General features: G+C 36.0%; 1 protein-coding gene across 2 annotated transcripts in view; it reads right to left on the reverse strand.

The window, feature by feature from the left end:
• Positions 1–22,680, reverse strand: part of LOC131432778 (cell adhesion molecule DSCAM-like) — a 189,992-nt gene that overhangs the window by 127,179 nt on the left and 40,133 nt on the right. For both annotated transcript variants that reach the window (XM_058599283.1, XM_058599281.1), the window contains exon 2: positions 9,975–10,000. The gene's annotated coding sequence lies outside the window, so the exon portion shown is untranslated. The remainder of the gene's footprint in view (positions 1–9,974; positions 10,001–22,680) is intronic.

A 22,680-nucleotide genomic window follows, 5' to 3' on the forward strand; every position in this document is an offset into this window, starting at 1 on the left:
CCAGAACCGTCGGTCATGTTAAATGAATCGAGAGGATGTCATCATTACGGAATGCTATGATTGATGCTTGAAAACAAGGGTCAATTCGAAAAGAAAAATTCGATGGCGTACTATTCAAATGCTGAAATGACCTTGAAATATCTGTTTAAGTTGAATGTTTTCGAATTTTCTCGAATTAAATCAAATGGTATTTGAATTGAATGAATCTATTAGCAGATAACTGAGTTGTGCGCGCTCAAAATTCTGACAGAAAAGGCAAATGCGACAAGAATTAATTTTTTGTACAGAAATTTTAGCAAACTTGAATTTTGAGTTATTTGTTACTGAAATTTACAACCAGAGATATTCACGATCGAAGACTTATAGTTAAGTAAGACGTATTCACGTCAAAAGTTTTCATGATTATCTTCGTAACACAACTTTGAACTGAATTTATTCGCAAGTCACCGTTTGACTTGTAAATAAAGATTCCATTATGCACACGACCTTGTCGACAAATCAATCCGTTTTTATGCGTACAATATTGAAATAATGGATCCAAATCAAGTTAAATGTGGTAAATCAATCACCGAGATACAAGCGCTTCAAAGAGAAGGAGAATCAAAACCAACATCTAATTGGGATTCAAAATACTCAAGTGAACCGGGTGTGCAGCAGTCGAAAATGGCATTCTTACACCGCACACTGTAATTAAAGGAGCATATATTTACAGATTCCGTTTAGTGCGATAGTTCGTACTGTCTATCGGTGCCGTAGTGAGAGTGAGGCGAGTGAGACGACCACCTCGGGCGCCAACATCCAGGGGGCGCCAAAACATAATGGAATTGGTAAAAATTTTTGTACAATTAGTTTAAGAAAACATTAATTACTTGCGCAGTCGGTGTTGAACAGTCGTTCGCACCGCACGCGTATAGCTCTTGGCTCCTGGAATTTTTTTTTCTGGCTACCTAGAGTTTCATTGATTCAAGGCTTCAGTCTTTTTCAAGACTACCTGAATCACTAACTAAGTGATACAAAGAGTGATATTAGAGTGACTAAGTGATACAAAGAGTGATATTAGAGTGACTAAGAAATTAATCAGCCTTTTTTAAGGCTAGCTAGGAGTCTATTCGAAGACTAATTTAGCCTAGTTAATTTAATTTAAAATTTCATTTATTTCAAAAATGCCTGCGTCCAACCGGAAAGGCAACAAGCCTAAGGCTAAAAATAATTCAATACGGAATAAATCACAATCCGTTATTCAACATTTTTCTAATAACATTCACGATCTTATAGAATCGGAATGTAAAAATAAAAGACAACGGACGGATTTCCCTTCCGTTGATTCTATTCCGTCTAACAATATTTACGAGATTCTTCCTGAATCCGATTGTAGCGACATAGAAGAAAATTCTACAAAAATTCCCAAAATGGACGCTTGTCGTTCTGGGAAGAAACAACAATCTATGCCACCAGTGACGGTGATGATTTCCGACTTCAAAGCATTCCGTACTGAGCTTTCTACTTTTCTCCCGGAAGTAAAAGTCTCATTTCAAATCGGACGAAGAGGAGAATGTCGAGTCTTGGTGGATGGATTGGAAGATTACGAACGTCTTATTCGATATTTGTCCGAGAAACTTCACAAATTTTATTCATATGATATAAAATCAGTCAGACCCTTCAAGGCTATCTTGAAAGGCATATCAAACGTTAAAAGTACTGATGAAATTAAAAATGAACTAAAAGAATTGCTTGGTTTTACCTCTTCCCAAGTAATACTTATGAAAAAAGGGCGAATGGTACTGCTAAACCACGCTCTGGAATTTCCCATTAATTTTACCTAATACACTTCAATCGAAGTGATGTAAACAATTTGAAAACTTTAGAAAAAGTACGTTTCATTTCCCACATTAAAATTCATTGGGAACATTATAAACGGCATAATCGTATTGCAAACTTAACGCAATGTCGTCGTTGCCAAGGCTTCGGTCATGGAACCAAAAATTGTCATATGGATATACGGTGTTTGAATTGTGGTAAATCGCATTCGAAAGACGTTTGTCCAATGAATGAAACCACTGATAAATTTTCATGTTCAAATTGCAATGGAAATCATAAATCCAATTATTTGAAATGTCCTGTCAGGGAAAAAATTTTAAACGCTCGTTCGCTTAGACAACAAGTCAAATCAACGACCTTAAATTTACAGAACATACCTGATAATCAAAAAACCGTTTCAAATGCCACGCCTAATTCTTTTAAGGCACTGATTTCTTCGAAACAAAAAACAGGTACGCCTGTCAATTCGTCTTCTAACGAAAACAATTTATTGACAGGTAGATCGACCTCGTCATCATCTTCTTCTAATGTCAGTTATGCTGGTATATTAGGTAGAAATCTATCACCTATTTCTTCTAATGTAAATAATCAAAACACAGGACCGCCTTGCAGTGCAGTGGCAGTCTACCTACAAATATTCCTTCAATGCCATTCGCTTCTTTAAATGAAGTCGATTTAGGCGATATAACTGAAAATAAAATGATCTACCTACAAGATCAACTTTTTCAAATGATCATCCAAATGAATTCGACTTCATCACTTTTTGAAGCATTTCAAATCGGATGGAAATTTGCAAATAATATTATAATGAATTTAAAATTTAACTGTGATGTTAAATAATTATTTGAATATTTTAAATTGGAACGCTCGATCTTTGAAATCGAGTGAAGATGAATTTTATAATTTTCTCAAAGTTCACAAAATTCATATTGCCATTGTGACAGAAACTTTTCTTAAACCAAATGTAAAATTGAAAAGTAATCCACATTATGTGGTTCATCGATTTGACAGGTTTACTGGAGTGGGTGGTGGAGTTGCCATTTTTGTCCAACGGCAAATTAAACATCGAATTTTACCTTCTTTCAATACTAAAGTTATTGAAAGCTTGGGAATCGAAGTTGAAACCATTCATGGAATTTATTTCATCGCTGGAGCATATTTGCCATTCCAATGCACCGGCGAACAATTAAATTTCTTTAAAGGCGATTTGCAAAAACTTACAAGATATCGATCGAAATTTTTCGTAATAGGGGACTTAAATGCTAAGCATGTCCAGTGGAATTGTAGGCAAAATAACAGTAATGGTAAAATACTTCATAATCAACTCTCAGCTGGTTACTTCACAGTTCTTCATCCCAGTAATCCGACTTGTTTCTCTTCAGTGAAAAACCCGTCTACAATTGATCTGGTTCTAACAGATCAAAGTCACATTTGTAGTGAACCGATTACACATGCTGACTTTGACTCAGATCATCTTCCTGTAACATTCAGACTTTCCAACGAAGCTATAATTAATCCAATTAGTTCTATTTTCAACTATCATAGAGCTAATTGGTTGGATTACAGATCTCACATTGAAAATCATGTGGATCATGAAACTATTTTAGAAAATGCTGCGGACATCGACACAGCAATTGATAATTTGAATCATTATAAAGGGTGATTTTTTAAGAGCTTGAGAACTTTTTTAAACAATAACACGCATAAAATTTGCAAAATCTCATCGGTTCTTTATTTTAAACGTTAGATTGGTACATGACATTTACTTTTTGAAGATAATTTCATTTAAATGTTGACCGCGGCTGCGTCTTAGGTGGTCCATTCGGAAAGTCCAATTTAGGGCAACTTTTTCGAGCATTTCGGCCGGAATAGCCCGAATTTCTTCGGAAATGTTGTCTTCCAAAGCTGGAATAGTTACTGGCTTATTTCTGTAGACTTTAGACTTGACGTAGCCCCACAAAAAATAGTCTAAAGGCGTCAAATCGCATGATCTTGGTGGCCAACTTACCGGTCCATTTCTTGAGATGAATTGTTCTCCGAAGTTTTCCCTCAAAATGGCCATAGAATCGCGAGCTGTGTGGCATGTAGCGCCATCTTGTTGAAACCACATGTCAACCAAGTTCAGTTCTTCCATTTTTGGCAACAAAAAGTTTGTTAGCATCGAACGATAGCGATCGCCATTCACTGTAACGTTGCGTCCAACAGCATCTTTGAAAAAATACGGTCCAATGATTCCACCAGCGTACAAACCACACCAAACAGTGCATTTTTCGGGATGCATGGGCAGTTCTTGAACGGCTTCTGGTTGCTCTTCACTCCAAATGCGGCAATTTTGCTTATTTACGTAGCCATTCAACCAGAAATGAGCCTCATCGCTGAACAAAATTTGTCGATAAAAAAGCGGATTTTCCGAATGGACCACCTAAGACGCAGCCGCGGTCAACATTTAAATGAAATTATCTTCAAAAAGTAAATGTCATGTACCAATCTAACGTTTAAAATAAAGAACCGATGAGATTTTGCAAATTTTATGCGTTTTATTGTTTAAAAAAGTTCTCAAGCTCTTAAAAAATCACCCTTTATTATCGAAGCTAGAAATCTTTCAGTTCCCAAAGCTCAAACTAAATTAAATTCTCCTATCATCGATGACAATCTTCAACTGCTCATTCGGTTGAAGAATATTCGTCGACGACAATATCAACGTTCTCGTGATCCTGCTATGAAAAACATAGTTAAGGATTTACAAAAAGAAATTAAACATAGATTTACTCTTTTGCGAAATGAAAATTTCGCTAAAGAAGTTGAACAAATTAAACCATATTCTAAACCTTTCTGGAAACTTTCTAAGGTTCTTAAGAAACCTAAGAAACCAATTCCTGCTCTCAAGGAAGGAAATCAAATACTTCTTACAAATGGTGAAAAAGCTCAAAAACTTGCTCAGCAGTTCGAGAGTGTCCACAATTTTAATTTAAACGTTGTGAGTCCTATTGAAAATGAAGTCTCACTGAAATATGATCATATTTCAACCCAAGTGTTATCACACGATGACATTATTGAGACGAATTTTGATGAAATTAAATCAATTATTAGGAAACTCAAAAACATGAAGGCTCCTGGTAATGATGGAATTTTTAATATTCTTATTAAAAATCTTCCCGATGTTGCCTTGAGACTCCTGGTTAAAATTTTCAACAAGTGTTTTTCATTAGCTTACTTCCCAAAAAGATGGAAAAACGCTAAAGTAATTCCTATCCTAAAACCTGATAAAAACCCAGCAGAAACATCAAGTTATCGCCCAATTAGCTTACTTTCTTCTATCAGTAAACTTTTTGAAAAAATTATCTTGTTGAGAATGATGTCTCATATAAATGAGAATTCAATTTTTTTACCAGAGCAGTTTGGATTTCGTCATGAACATTCAACTACTCATCAACTTGTCAGAGTAACGAACATGATAAAAGCAAATAAATCTTCTGGGTTATCCACTGGAGTTGCTCTTCTAGACATAGAAAAAGCATTCGACAGTGTTTGGCACAAAGGTTTAATAGCAAAAATGTCCGATTTCCAGTTTCCTATTTATTTGATCAAAATGATTCAAAATTATTTAACTGATCGTACTCTTCAGGTTAGCTATCAGAATTGTAAATCTGAATTGCTACCCGTACGACTCGGTGTTCCGCAGGGTTCGAGTGTAGCTCCAATCTTGTATAATATTTTCACTTCTGATCTTCCAAATCTACCCGTTGGTTGTCAGAAATCGCTATTCTGTGACGACACAAGTCTGTTAGCCACAGGTAGAAATCTAAGAGTGATCTGCAGTCGCCTACAAAGAAGTTTAATTATTTTCAGTGATTATCTGTCAAAATGGAAAATTAAGCCAAATGCAGCAAAAACGCAATTAATTATCTTTCCTCACAAGCCAAGAGCTTCGTTTCTTAAACCAAGCAATAATCACATTCTCAAATTGAATGGCTTGGAATTGACATGGTCTGATCAAGCTAAATACTTAGGTTTAACGTATGACAAAAAACTCACTTTCAAGGATCACATTGAAGGAATCCAGGCAAAGTGTAATAAATATATTAAATGTTTATATCCTCTTATAAACAGAAATTCTAAGCTCTGTCTAAAAAACAAATTGTTAATTTATAAACAAATTTTCAGACCAGCCATGCTTTATGCGGTACCAATTTGGTCAAGCTGTTGTTCCACCAGGAAGAAAACGCTTCAAAGGATTCAGAATAAAATTCTGAAAATGATTCTGAAGCGTCCTCCCTGGTTTAGTACAAATGAGTTACACAGACTCACAAATATAGAACCATTAGATGTAATGTCACATAATATTATAAGCAAATTCCGACAAAAATCGATGCAATCTTCAATTGAATCGATTCGCTCTCTGTATTAGTTAGTAAGTTAGTATATAAGTTCCTTTTCCCCATTACACAATACAAGTAGGTTTAGAATTTTCCCTACACAAAAATCTCAGAATTGCGGAAGCAAATGATGTCTTCATGGTAATAACCAAATCATATATATATATATATATAACAGGGCTGAAAAGTCACCACTTGTGGCTGAACACCCAATTTAAATCTTAATAATTTAATTTTAACTCATATTCCAATAAATAGTTATTAAAAAAAAAAAAAAAGGAAAGCTGACAGCCAAACGCACAGTATGCTGTGATCTGAGCATAAACAACCTTCACAAATACATACGTACAACACAAATGTCACATACATTTTTTTCGATACACTCCTTAGTTAACAGATAGTTTCCATGATCACATGAATCGTGTTACATCGTTTCACCCCAACACAATTTTTGTTGAATTCAGATATAAGTATGATTCCGAAGCAGATCCAATGTGACCAGTCACGTACCCAGAGGGGGGGCACGAGGGGCCCGGGCCCCTCCCGAAATAAAAAAACAAATATATAATTATTTAGACGGTTTGCAGAATAACAAGACAGTAAACGTGAAGAAATTTAATACAATAACAGTTTCAGTGGAAAAGTTTTAAGTGTCTGATAAAAACACCCGTAAAAGGCACACCGAGAATTAAGTATATAAGCCATCTTCAGTAATATTTTTTTTATCTTTGGGCCCCTCCCGAAACGAAATCCTGGGTACGGGCCTGAATGTGACCAATCAATATTTGAATGACAGTACTAGCCCGTTTAGCCCCTTTTACACCAATTTATTTTAAAGGTTGTATCTCTGGGTGAACTTTCTTTCGCAGTCCGATAGGAGGCTAATTGCGGTTGATTGAAATCGATTGATATTTCGAAGAAAGGCCTAAAAATAAAATTAAACATAGGTTCAACGACCGCACGAGTATTGTTATACCGTTTAACCATAATTTATTTCAATAGTCCTGTTTCTGGTTAAACTTTCTTTTGCATATCGAATGAAGGCAGATTGCAACTAATTTAAATTGATTGACATTTCGAAGAAAGCCCTAAAAAGTTGAATACAAATGGGTTCAATGACCGTTTTACACCAATTTGTTTTTTGTCAACTGAGTCTTTTGATAAATTTTGATCTACAATCCAGAAGCAAATCCAATACGAATTATCAATATTAGGTCATGTTACGTAGAAAACTTCAGTGATCGAAATACACGTAATAGGAATGACAGTAGTAACCCGTTTAACCCTTTTTAACCCTTTTCAACCCTTTATTTTATAAATTGTATCTCTGGGTGAACTTTCTTTGGATCTTCTAGAACCAGAAATATGACTTATGAAATAAATTGGGATAAAACGGAATAAACGGATAAACGGAATAACAAGATTCGTGAGGTCATTGTATCTTTTCGTAGTCTTATTTGTAGGTATATCTTTATAATATCAATAGATTTTCATCAACCGCAATCAGTCTCCTTTCGGAGTTCGAAGGAAAACTAAACCAATGATACTACTTATGAAATAAATTGGGAATCTACGGTAAAATAAACATGATAGCGTTTCATGCGAACTTTCTTTTATTCAAAAAAATTTCTTTGCTGTCAGCTGTATCATGCCTTCGAAAAAAGTCGTTGCGTTTTTTATTCATTTTCCCTACTGTGCAGCGTATGATATATCATACAGAGAGTCATGGAGTCCCTTGTAGTTTGTGACTACTATTCAATACTATACAACTATTCAATTTGTTGGACTAAAATAATTATTGGTATACCAATTTATGCACCCGGTGAACGACCACAATTAGGTTAAAGCCGGGAGAAGAAAACGTTTAAATTTGGTGCAATCAAAAGGAGTTTTGTTTTCCGTTTAGCAGCTTTCATTTTCTGACAGCTGGTTATGACAAAATCAACCGATTCATTAGTTGAACCAACGATATTTTAGTTAAAATATCCAGGACAAGAACGAACAATTGCCATATTGCAATTTTGTGACCTGGAGGTACTCCGTGTATGGTAAGAAATGTACGTGTGTATTCTGCAAACCTGTCATTCCAGCACCATGTCAGAGCAAATTTGACTTGTTAACGAAAAAGTACCACTAAGAGTACACTGCTATAGTATATCATTTCCAAAAACTTATTAAACCAAATGGATAATTTGTGTTCGTAGATGTTTCTTCACATCCAGATACCGCACGAACTAATCTACTCCCCTGTCTAGATTCATCAACTTTGCCTCAGTGGAAGGATCCGATGTACTCAGTTAACTACGGAGCTGAATGAACAAAAAAGAAGAATGTGCGGTTGACAACGAGTCTGTTCTGTTCTTGGCTGTTCTAGTGTTGGTGCACCGAAGAAACGAACGCCAAACTACGAAATTAGTTCCGAAGCAAAGTTTGTTGAAGTTGATACCGACAAAGCTATTGGTTGAAAATGATAAGATTTTACCGAGACTAAGTGGTTTTTAAGAGGAAGAAATTCGTTATATCCGTTTGTTATATTGCTTGTATGAGCTAGCTACAGATATTAAATCAAAACGGAAAAATCTTCCGTTCAAATTAAAACATCTTTAAATTTTTAATTTCGATAAGAGGCGATTTTCTACTGACTTTTGACTACATTAAAACAAGCAAATGGAATCAAGTATCTAATTTTCAGCACGTTGAACCAAAAGACAAACTCAGTTTCAGGAAAAAAATTTCAACTGCCAACTGCTATGTGCCATTCTATTTGCTTTGCTATGCTTTGACGAAAAGTGCCTGCGATGCACTTTGTCATAATTTGTCAGTGACTAGCAAGCTCATTAATCTGAGGAGTGGGAGATGTAGAATAGTTTCAGACTTTTTAAAAACTTCCTTCACTTCCACTCGAAGTTCTTCATTTAATAGTATAGTTTGACTTGTAGACTCACAAAATGAGTTTATTAATTTAAGAAACTTTCACTGTCGACTGATGTCCATAAAAATTCGAGATAATTTTTAATGAACAATTCAATTAACAAAGTTCACAAGAAAAGAAATGTTGATATATGAGTTAGGCTCCTCTTCTCCTGGCTCGCAGAAAAAAAAACATTAAGGAAAACCACCGCGTCGTACGACGAAGGCAAACGATTCGTTCGGTAATATCGTGAACGTTTTGTTTTAAGCAAAGTTATTGATCCTGGCCCATTTTCAAGATAAACACAAGCAAATAATCCCACCAGATCACGGGACAAGACAAGACAAGACACGCCGCTTCGTTGGGAGTCTTTTTCGGAAAGAAAACAAGCCGCTCAATTTCGTTTCTCGATGATTGTTTTCGGCCCTGCCTCGTTGCCCTCTCCACAAACCTGTGTGAGGAGGTAGAATTCGATTTTGAAAAATCGTAGCGTCATGGAAACCAACTCCACAAGCGTCGTGGTTTTTTTTACCCATTGCGTGTCAAATAAATGTCCGTTCATTTCCTTCCGCTTCACCGGAGAGCGCACTGCATTGGTTAGTTATTGAGTGGCATTTCTTTTTTTTTTCTTTCATCATGTGTTGTTTTTTTCGGGTCGTCCTAGAACTACCTCAAAAGAGTGGGGTCACGGTGAATGGCTAGAAATGGAAGAATGAAAAGGGACGTATCGTTTCGTTTTTTTTTTTTTGCGTTTCCGAAGAGTTGAGTGGTTGACGGCTGGCCCTTTTCCTTAGGTTCTCAATAAGAGTTTTCACGACAGGTTCATGAAGTTGAACTATCGAAAATATTTATCATTTCGTGTTACCTACCTATGGGCTGTGGTGCTGTGATGGTTCTGAAAAAAAAAACGAAGAAAATCTGTCAACGATTTCTAATTCATTTGTGATGGTTGAGTGAGGTAGGACGAAGTAAACCGTTGATGGGAAGGTTGTTAGGCTGTGGAGAAACAGTTTATTGTCCAAATTTGTTTTAATGGATTTCTATTTCTGGTAAAACGCTGGAGCTCCTCACTAGAGATGGGCAAAACCGTTCATTTCAAAGAACCACTCCGAACTGGATAATTATACCGACAGAACTAGTTCAGTTGAATTGTTCTTTTGTTCTTCCAAAATAATAGGATAGCTACAAATTAAAGGGTAGCTTCCAATTCTCATATATGAAAAGCATTAGTTAAAGTGAGTTCTGCTGGCTTTGTTCGGTGGATTTACTCTCAGGGTAAGATGAAAATGGGAGCATTCGCTTCGAGTTCTTGCGTCGCTATAACAACAGCGTAGCACAATTTTCGAACTATTTTTCCTGTGGTATTAGTTCTTAGAGACGAAACAAAGATATGTATGGATTTTATCACAATTCGTTGATTGAAAGTCGATTAAACGGAAAAATAACATGGCGACTTCAATAATGAGATGACTATTGATACAGTAACCCTATTTCGTAGTAAATATGTCACGTTGTATACCATGTAGATTTCAATCGATTCACGATTGACCGAATCATGTGTTTGAGCCACCTGTATTCGTGCTGTACTCATTTCCACCAAAAAACGAAGTGTTTAGCACATGCAGTTCGATTCAATACTAAAAACCAGGGATGCAAACTGCCTACCCTTTTCTATTTTTATAAACATTTATTGGAATATGAGGTAAAATTAAATTATTAAGACTTAAATTGGGTGTTCAGCCCTATTATATACATGATTTGGTTATTACCATTAAGACATCATTTGCTTCCGCAATTCTGTGATTTTTGAGTAGGGAAAATTGTTAACCAACTCGTATTGTGTAATGGGGAAAAGGTACTTATATACTACATTACTAACTAATACAGAGAGCTATTCGATTCAATTGAAGATTGCATCGATTTTTGTCGGAATTTGCTTCTGCATAAAGCATTGCTGGTCGGAAAATTTGTTTATAAATTAAGATTTGTTCTTTAAATTTTAAACTTTAAAGACTGTCCCAGAAAGTATGGAAGCAACCAAAAACCGCTGCCATTTCGCAATGGTTCAGAATCTGTCAACTTTTATGGCTGCGTCCTGTTGCTTACACTCTTCTCTAACCACTTGTGCAGTTGTTTATTCGTTTTCATTAGTTTGTTTCGAAATGCGTGGACTTTCAGCAGAACAACGTCAAAAAATTGTGTACAAATGGAGCACAGAACGCAAACACTGTCACTGAGAAAGATAGCAAAAATGGAAGGAGTAAGTGAAAAAGCCGTGCGAAATGCAATCAGGAAGTTCGGTGAGGATAACACCTTTGAGAATAAACCGAAAACGGGTCGAAAAAAAAGGTCCTGCTAACCCTCAGTTGAATAAACGTATACTGAAGGCGTTCGAGCAAAAGAAGGAGGTTTCAGTTCGGGATGTGGTTAAAAAAGTGGGCACTTCGAAGTCAAATGTTCTTCGTGCTAAAGAACGTTTGAATCTTCGAACCTATAAAAAGCAGAAACAACCAAACCGTAGTCCGAAACAAGAAGCATCGATCAGGCCGAGGGTTCGAAAGCTGTACAATACGATTCTGATCGATACGGTGCGAGAAGGGCAAGTGTTAAACCAGTCCGAGACATCGATTGAAGTCGAAAAATTTGGTAAGAAAGCTATGGTCTGGCAAGCAATTTGTATCTGCGATAAGATTTCGAAACTCTTCATGACCATTGCTTCAATTAACAATGAAATATACATCACGGAATGTTTACAAAAACGACTTCTACCCATGATTCGAAGCCACGTGCGCCAGCTAGTCTACAATGGCTAAGTAGCAAATGTTGAGAATAATATTCTATTGTTGTAGTCTAATAAGGAGTGTATCGATAAGTAGGTAGCAAAATTCAAACAGTTATTACTCATAAATGGCTTAATTTTTTGCAGCGTGTTTTGCGGTGACATGTTTGTTTACATGTCAATAACAGCTGCGCAATCGATTGGTTTCGGTACGGTTTATCGTTTCAATGATGAGTCGAATTGATCCGGAAACGCGAAAGTAAATTCTGCACACTTGGTGCTCAGAAAGTGGTGTCACGTACAACGAAATTGCAAAACGGGTGAAAATGCACCACATCAGTGTAAAAAATATTATCGAGCCCGGCCGGGACTTAAAAGTGGTTGAGTACATCAGGAAAAACCCATCGGCGTCGATTCAACGGATCTAAGTTTGGAACTCCCTGAAAACGTACAAGAAACAGAAGGTGCCGAAAAAGTTCCTGGTACAGCAAGTTCAGGCCAAAACAAGAGCGCGAAAACTGTATAACCGGATTCTACAGAATAAAGACGGATGCATCCTGATCGACGACGTAACCTACGTCAAGGAAAACTCTCGAGCGCTGCCCGGACCGTAATATTATACGAATTCGGTGTACCAGGACCTGGACGACGCTGACACCACGGTGGCAGAAGGTGTTGGTCTGGCAAGCAATTTGTACCTGTGGTCGTCGATTTTCTTCACGAAGGGCACAATTAACGCCAAGGTGTACGAGGAAGAATGTTTGAAGAAGAGAACGCTGCCACTGTACAGAAAGCATAAGGCTCCTCCTCTCTTCAGACCACTACGCCAACTCCGTTCTACAGTGGTTGTCAAAAAATAATGTACAATTCGTGGAAAAGGACATCAACCCAGCTCTTATTGTATTTAAATATACTATGCTATTTCATCCTGATTCGACTTTCGGTTCCGAAATTATAGGGCGATGAGTGTCAAAACATTCAAATCGTCATTCAAAATGACGATGCATGACTGGTACGCGTCGGTACGTGCGGTTTTGCTCCGTTCCCAGCGTGCTCAATTTCGTATAGCGTGCAGGGTTACCACATGAAAATTGGTAATTTTCAGGTGAAAAAAACTGTAATTTTCCTATTCTTTTATTCAATTTGTATTTACATTTATTGCCTTTCTCATATAGAAAGCTTATACAATCACTTGAAAAATTAACGAAAAATACTTACTAAACTAACCGAAATCGGCTATACTTTTTACAAGTTCCCGGTTCCAGAAGTACCGGAAATAGTGATCAAAAAGTTTAAAACGAGACTTACTTAATTTTCTCAGAAATGATTTGAACGGTTTCCACAAACAGGCTCAAACGAAAGTTCCTATAGTCTCATAAGTTGCTGTTTAATTTCATCCGAATCTGACTTCCAGTTCCAGAAGTACAGCGTAAAGTGTGTTTAATCATTTAGTGCGACAATGCAAAATAAAAAAAAATATTTGCTGTTACAAATTGAAAAGGTTATGTTAGTTTATACCCAAAGAAAGTTTCTTATTTTATCAAATATTGAAAAAAAAATCCCAGAATTTTCTAGTGATATTTTTGAAAATATAAGTATATGAAAAAGGCATCATTACACCACTAGGTGGATTAATAAAGGTTTTTATTCTAATGTTTACCGGAATCAATTAAAAATCGACGCACCTTTTAAAGATTTTTCGATGAATTATTTTTTTGCTTATGGTTTGCTTATTCATAAAAAAAAATGATTTACACTTCGAATCACTAAAATTCTAGACATAGAGAAATACTTAAAGATTTCTTTAAACTCGACATTAGATTTTTCTAGTTGGGAGGGAGTTGAATTAGCAATACTAATCGTTCAATAAAAACACATCTTTAATAATAGTAATGTCGATAGTAAATTCGAAGAGGTAATCAAATTTCTTCTTTTACTTATTTTATTAATCCATGCTTCCATTGGGTTGTAAATACAGCGAAAATATATGGTAAGTATGATTAGATTACAAAAATTTTACAACTTAAAAAAGAATCTTTGAATTTTGAAATAAAGATATAACTAAAAATAAAAATGCAAGGAAAAAGTTGAACTGTCCACTTCAGAAAACTTGATTTTTTTCTTAGTAGGGTAACGGTAGTGTAGTGCATTCGCTAAAGTAATAACACCAGTATTATGCACAACTGTACCGTAATCTGGTTTCTCGGAGCCGAAACAAAGATATTTCAGACGATTTTATCATAATTTGTTGATTGGTAGTCGCGTCATCCTCAAAATAACGTTTCAACTCCACAAATGAAATGATTATTAGTAAGATGAATGAATTTTAATCTTGTATTCGTCTGAAGTATTCTAAATATATAATATAGTCAACACGAAAGTTTAACAAGATAAGTTCTTGAAAACAATATGTGTTTTCAAATTCGTTTTGTTATTGCAAATGCAATTCTTCATGTAGGAAAAGCTCTTGATATTAGATAACGAATTGCATCGTACGGAAAGATGATCAAAAATATCAACGAACTCCTAGTAAAATAAAATTTAACTTGTTGCTCAAAAAAATTCGTCTATACGCAAAAATAATACTTATACATGTGAAAGATCTATTTAATCAACATTTCACTACAAACCATCTGAGCGAACACCGTAAAGTACAGCGGTAGAATACATTTTTTCGTTGGCGATACGAAGCTACAGTACATTTTTGTAAGCGAAATTTGAATTATAGATTTTATTTTTCAATACTCACAAAATGCAGTCACCATTCATTATCAATTTTTTCCTTGATAAAATTTCAAAATTGGAATCTAACATTGGTTGTCCCTGTTTATCTTTTGGGACAAAACGGCAACAGCAACAACAAACGAAGTCGATTTCAGATGTTTACTTACCTTTAGAGTTTTCAATTACTCAAATCTACTCATTGTTTGTCGGGAAATCTCTATTCTGTGACGATGCAAGTATTTTAACGATGGGTAAAAATCTTCGTGTGGTATGCAGTCGCTTACAAAGAAGGTAAAATTTTGTTCAATGATTACCTGCAACCAGTGCTGTAAAACTTCATTCAATTCCTTTGAAATCGAATGTGTGCACATACTGACGAGCACTCTACTGCAGTAAACTTTACATTCTAATACACAACCTTCGCTGTCGCACCGAATGGGTATCAACGCGTTGTTCATTCGTTTCTCTTTCTACCGAAGCTCAATTTAATCACCGTCAGTTTATCTCTTGAAGTAACAAAATATCTTTTACAATTTCATGAGAGAGCGACCTTCAAGTGAGGTTCATGTAACCATTCGAATTAGTATATCCAATATCTTGGATGAAAGGTAAAGTCATGATAACTGAAAGATCAATTACAAAAGAAACCTAGTTTAATTGTTCCCTCTTTCAGTTTTCATTTTTACTATATTGAAACATATTTCAATACATTTCCAACAGTCGGAATTATAGATTAACTTGCTGGTGATAATTGAAAACTCAAATTAGAACCGCTGCCCTCTTTTTATCATTATGGTCGGAGAGAGTTTTGTGTTATCGAGTTGATGTTTATGCCTAGTCATTTTCATTTGATCACTACCCACAGTGAAGACAATGAAACAGGTAGACTACTTGGCACTACAAACTGAGCAAGCAAACCATAAAGTGACTAGGTACGGTTATTCAATTGACGATGAATTCTGAGAGTTTCGGCAACAAAAGCGAAGTGAATGAGTAGGGATATGCTGACAGTCAACGGAAATGAAGTTTTACCACACTGCCTGCAACATGTAAAACTTTACCAAATGCGGCGAAAACACAGCTTATTATCGTTCCTCATAAGGCCAGAGATTATTTCCCTAAACTAATTTACTCAAAAAATTTACATTCCAGAGCTCTGTTATCCCTTAAAAGTAGAATAAAGAAATGTAATTACACGAAAATATGTTTACTAATCCTTTTTTCTCTCTCCTCCGTTACTAGTGCATGTAGTCTAATTGCTTGTGAACAACCGTCGACACAGTTTTCAACCATAGCGCAAACCCAACAGTCAAAACAATTTGGAGCCCAATCATTTTTCTCTATTATCTACTCAATTACTCAGTTTTAATCTAACTACGGGTTGTAACACCTGCTCCGGCCGAAAACAAAATTTCGCTTCAACTGTCACGCTTCCGTCCTGATTCGATGCTACGGTAAATGCTGTTCCACATTTTTCCGGTTCACGCTCATACGGCCCTTCCAAAAAAAAAAGCAAAACATCCTCCACACTGAAACCGAACCGACCTCATCCTTTCGCCTCGCGGTGGGTCGGTCCGGCTTTGGTAAACAAGACTCACTCACTCGCCGAAGTGAGAAAAACTCGCACAGGCAAGGCACAGCAAATATTTACCTCGCGTGCAGCGAAATCGTTAAAAGTGGCATAGGAAGCATGCAGAACACGAAAAAATAAATGCATGTTTGGCAAAATCAGTGCACTGCATTCAGGCACAACTTGGAGACAAGCGGAATACATAGAAAGCAGCAGAACGTGTATGTATCAAGAATAACAAGACCGAGTCCATCCAGCCTGGGAATAGAAGCGATGGAAAGCGGATGTCGTCGGCAATTGTCTCGCCACGTGACAGTATGTGTGTTGGTCATACCGACCATGACCAAAGTACGATTCATCAAATTGTTTTATTCGATATGCTGGAAAGTTTTTAATGCATGTTCAATTAAAATTTGAAACCGTGAAAACGATCATTCCGAAAGTTTTCATGCACTTGTGCCAACAGCTGTTGGAGAATCGTGCCGAATCGGAAAGTGTCATAAAATTTGATTGCCAAAAACAAGCTCTCATGACCGGTATTTCTGTATTTTTAGTAGCCACTGCACTTGCTGCTGCAATCAGAACTCGGTGCTCGGTGGGCCTTGTGTGCTCCGGGGAACGATTGTTCGGTTGGGGACAATAAGTGGACACAAATATTTGAACATCATTTGCGGCTTGCCCAAAAGACTTTTGTTTCATAATTTAATCAGCACTCTTTGCATCGAATAACCAACCGTCGTTCCTATGTTTCGGGTACCGAAAGGTTGAATTTTAAGCTCAGTGATTTACGTTGTCAAAGCAGAACCGAAAGAGGACGGAAAATAAACATTAAATCTGAACAATTATTTGTGATTGTCGAGATTAAAAAAAAATTAAAATGATACGTTATCGAATTGACCTAATTTACCACATGACGCCAGAAAATAACAATTCTTTCACGTGATTTGTGTTGATGTCGACTGCCGATGAGAAACAAAAATAGATGAATCTGAAATAATAAGTTGACGGAAGTTTCGCCTAGATTGATGTCGAATAATGACAGAATTTATCTCGTTCACAACTCTTATATGTATTTCCTACACACTTAAAAAAAACCCTGTGATTTTACATCTTATTAGATGCACATAAATGGAGCGTCGCAGCTCACGCAAATTTACGTGGAAGAACATTCAATATTGTGTCTAAAACTCCATGACATAGAATTCATTGAAATAAAAAAAAAGAATACTGATAGCAACCACCGCGACTTGAACCGAGAATTATTGGATCGCAAGTACGTCTGTTAATCGACTGAGCCACAAAAGCATGCATCTGCTTGGCTGGTAAAAGGAGCATTTGAATTCATACAGTCGCACATGCTAGCAGAACGCAAGTTACAGTCGAAACCAGTAAAATTCAAGCTCATCTAACATTAAGTGATTACAAATGAGATTTCCCGTCATTTGACAAATTAGATCTTTATGAATTACATCGTATGAGGGATTAAGTCACCTGTAAAATTCAAAATTTTTTAGAGTGTAGATACCACTAAAGTTTCATTCTGGCAGTCACAGCTACGTTTGGCCATAATTACCCCATTCGTGCAGTAATTACCATTTTACTGCACAGCAGGCTTTGTGGTGAGGTAAGACAGTCATTGCCCGGGAGGCCCCACACACAGCTGAAAAATTACTCAAATATACATATTTTTCACCCAATAAAGGGACAACGTGCGAGAACTTAACGAATTAGGTGAAAGAGGTCAATGATGTTTGTTTATAGGTCAGTCAAGCTGGTTTTACCCAACGATTAAGTGTTTTTGATTCAGCTTGGGGATGAATGTGGACCATCTAATTTTAACTTTCCGCATTGAACTACCGCTATTGGGAGGTTATGCGCTTCAGTTACTGACAATAATCAACAACTGGCGCCTCCATGTTTCACGAAAATAAGATGTTCGCTCTCTGGAATTATAATGACATACTTAAAAAAAAAAAACTCGTCAACAGCTGATATTACACGCATTGTTAGAGCCATTAAAGGCTGCAACGAAATGGCATTTCTTGAAGCGTTGAAAAAAATGTTTTCACAACTATGGCTACAATTTACTCTTTAGGATTCCAATTTTCTTCCCCATCCACCTTATTCGCCCAATTTGGCTCTTTCGGCCTATCATCGAAAACTAATTCAGAAGAGTTCTTACGGTTTTTGTATTTTTGCTCTCGTCGATGGTTTCCAATTTTAAACACGCTCTTAATCAGGTGATTCTGGAACTTAAAGTCGGAGGTAGATAAAATTCAATAGATACCTTTGGCCATCACTAAAAAAAAAACTATTCTAATTCAACCTAGTGGTGTGAAAAGGCCTTTCTCTTTCATTGAAACAGTATCATTAAAAAAAATTTTCCTTCTTATTAAGCTAATCTCTGATATAAATTTCAGCTCATTTTTGACACCAATTTGTTCAGATTGATTCGAGTAGTTCACAAAAGCATGCTAGCCTCAACATTATTGTTGCTAGTCATTCCACAAGTCACAGCCATTTGATTTTCGAACGTGATCCATAGCCGAATACTAGCTTTCAAACAAACCTAAGATTATTTAAACTGGTTCAGCCACCTTCGACAAAATTGAGCCGAAAAAAAGAATCGTTGAAAGGTGGACACACATTGGACACATCTCGTCGAGCTCAGTCCAATGGTATTGAACACTATGGGTCTCTCAAGCTCCGCTTGAAAGTCGAGCTTTCCAATAACCTTTCTATAGAGAAAGGCAAAACACAACAGTTTTTTTCACGGTCTAGTTCACAGTTACCTAAAACATTGCCGAATTGTTGATGAGATGCAGCTTTTCAGAAGTTTTCATTGAATTACGGTTTAGGCCCTTCTCAAAAGTGAGGTAAGAGTTTCAATGAAAAACTGATGACGTAAATTGCCCTCTTTGGTTATGACGTATAATTATGCTAAATTTGAATATAATCAAAAAATAATAAAATGAAATTTAAGAAAAAAAACCTTTTTTAATACACCTAGTGGTGTAATTATGCCTTTCAGTGTTGGTGATTGCCGAAAATTTGACAGAAGCTGCTATATTGCTAGCTATATTGTATACAACATTTTCAATCCGGTAGAAGATGCTACAAGAACTCGAGTCTCTCAATGCATGAACCGCGAGAGAATTTTTCTACATTTCCTCGCTCCACTTCATACTCTTATTATTTCACGGCCCTTAAAAAATTTACAGTCTGACAATGATCGTTGCTGTGTGGAATTTCCCAAGAGAGAATCGCAAGTTGACAATTATTATCGCAGAAAATCGAACGTTTATGTTACATATATTATATTCAAATAGATGGAAACGCATGATATTCAGTTGTAAGGGCATGTAATATATTATTTTAGAACTAAATACCATGCGTCTCCATCGGATGATGATAATTTGATGGAGACGCATGGTTTTTCTAATGATTTATTTTTTAAAGTGTTATATTATACCCGTCCACATGTTTTAAAAATCTGAAAAAATACAGCGTAATGTACACATAAATGATTTAAGATTTATGTAAAATATAGAGTGGTACGAAAATTGTTTTTGTTGGTGATTGCCGATAGTTTGACAGAAGCTGCTCGATATTTATCTATATTGTATACAACATTTTCAATCCGGTAGAAGATGCTACAAGAACTCGTGCCTCTCAATGCATTAGCCGTGAGAGAATTTTGCTACATTTCTTCGCTCCACTTCATACTCTGAGTATTTCACGGCCCTTAAAAAAATGTTAAGTCTGATAATGATCGTTGCTGTGTGGCATTTCCTAAGAGTGAATCGCAAGTTGACAATTATCGCAGAAAACCTAATCGATGATCCAACTTGATGATTCTCATACTAGGTTGCAATATTTCAAAACCCTTGTGCGGAGTATTCACATACATTTTCATAGACACAACTTATACAAAGGTTATATGCACATAGTTAGAATAAGCGGCAATAGTAAAATGATTCTATCGGAATTATCAACTGCCTGCATAGAATCGGATCGCGAAACGAGAATTTTGATTCTCAGAAATGTCATCGAGAGAAACCAGTGGCTCTCGCACTGGTGTCCATTCTATGTTAAATGATCCATGCCGGGTTTTTGTTATTGTGATGATATCGGTCTCTCTTTGATGGCACTGATTCAGTCGTGTGAAGAGTTGCTGGTGAACGTTCTTCGATACGATAGAAGCCATCCTTGATGCCTTTCTCATATTACTTATATTTTCAAAAGTATCACTAGAAGATTCTGTGGGAAAAATTGTTTCGATCTTGAATAGAATAAGAAATTTTCTTTTAGTATAAACTAACATAACCTTTTCAATTAGTAAAGATTTATGTCAGGTTAACAAGAATTTTTAAATGATTAAACACAATTTACCCTATAGTTTTGGAACCAGGAGTTGGACTCGAATGAAATTAAATAGCAACCTATGCGACTATAGGAACTTTTATTTGAGTCTGCTTGTGGAAATCGATCAAATCATCTCTGAGAAAATTGTGTGAATTTCGTTTTAAACTTTTTTGACCCGTACTTCTGAAACCGGGATCTTAGAACCAGTATAGCCAAAGTCGGTTCGTTTAGTAAGTAACTAATATATCCTACATATTGCATCAGTTCTAAGCGAAATCTAGAAGAATTTACCCTTTTTTGCATCGTCGCTTTAAATGACGGTGTGAAATTCAATAGCAGCTTATGAGGCAAATTTCAACTAGTCATTTTTTCAAGTGATTGCATACTCTTTCTATATGAGAAAGGCAATAAGTGTATTTTTATAGTAAAGCATCGTTTTAATGATCTTGTAATAACACTAACAAGTAGGAACAAAAAAATCAGAAATTTACATTTTTTCACCTGAAAAATAAAAATTTCAATGAGGCAACTCTGCACGCTATACGAAATTGAGCAAAACACACTGCGAACAATGCAAAGCCACACATATTGACGAGTACCGGTTTTGCATCATCATCTTGAATGACAATTCAAATGTTTTGACACTTATCACCCAATAATTTCGGAACCGGAAGTCGGATCTGGATGAATTTTGAAAGAATATTTAAAGACAATGAGAGCTTCAAATTGAATCGTGATTCGAGAAAATCGCTTTGACGTTTGCTGAGAAATCGAAGTGAGTTCCGTTTTTTGGAGCTTCTCTTCACTATTATCGGTGCTTTCGAAAGTAGAAACCGGGGTCTAGTAGTCCTAAAGTAGCTTTATATATCCCATAACTAACAAGATCGGTCTACTAGATGAATTTTGCAGTAAGTTTTATAAAAATGTGCACCTCGTTTCGCCATCGCTTGTGAAAAAATACTAATGAAATTGAAAATTTTCACTAACTGCACTGTAATACCGGAACCGGAAGTCGGATCTGAATCAACTTTACGAGAACTTTATAAACAATTTTAAGACCTTTTATTTACTTCTTAGTTTGTGAAAAGCGATTAAGAAATTTCCGAGGCAATTGAGTGAGCATTTTTTAATAAATTTGTACATATTTCCATGTATTTCCGGAACCGGAAGTCGGATCCAAATGTAATTTAAGAAAAATTGTATGAGACCATAAGACCTTTCATTTGAATCTAAGTTTGTCAAAATCGATTCAGCCATCTCTGTGAAAATTGAGTGACATTATTTGTCACATACACACACACATTCATACACACACAGACATTTTGTGATTTCGCCGAACTGAGTCGAATTGTATATGACACACGGCCCTCCAGTCCTCGATTGAAAAACCGGTTTTCACAGCGATTGCATAGCCTTTCTATAGGAGAAATCTTCGGGCTTACGATTTGGGAAAAATGTACGACAAACAAGACGACAAAATGTAAACAAGGTGAACTCGATTTTCTTAATGACTACTAGACATATTTTCACAAGCTCAAATATATAAACTTTCCTGTTTTTATTCAAGACTCGAGGGAGCAGTTTTTTTTAAAGAATCCCTTATTATTATGAGCTATATGTGCAGTTCCAGAAATGCTTAGCAGATCATCAGACTCGACCGTCTCCGATTTGGATGAAACTTTGCACATGGCTTCAGTATGGCAAATCATAAGTTTTGAACCGATGAAGAAGTCAATTCGACCCACAACTGATTTTTAAAAAGGGCGTATGTATTTTTGCATTTCACAAAAATTGCCTTTTTCAAATCGTTGTAACTCGGAAACCGTTTATTGTACAAAAATGACGTTCAGGAAGAAGTTGTAGGGAATCGATTGGGCACTTAAAAAAGTAATATACACTAAAAATTTGTTTTTGAAAATCAGGGTTTTAATTTTTTTGATAATTTTTATTTCAAAGCTGTTATTAAAACCTACAGATTGATGGCTACCCCATCCGTGCCTTTTGAAAAATGAAGAAGTTACAGCTAAAACAATTTACAGATATATTCGAAATTTCAAGTTCTCGTTGAAAGATAATCATTTAAACAGCAGTATATTATTCTACAGGTTAAAGGCAATAAATTTGTTCATGATATCCT

The sequence above is a fragment of the Malaya genurostris genome, chromosome 2 (genome assembly GCF_030247185.1).
Source record: "Malaya genurostris strain Urasoe2022 chromosome 2, Malgen_1.1, whole genome shotgun sequence".
Lineage (NCBI taxonomy): Eukaryota > Metazoa > Arthropoda > Insecta > Diptera > Culicidae > Malaya > Malaya genurostris.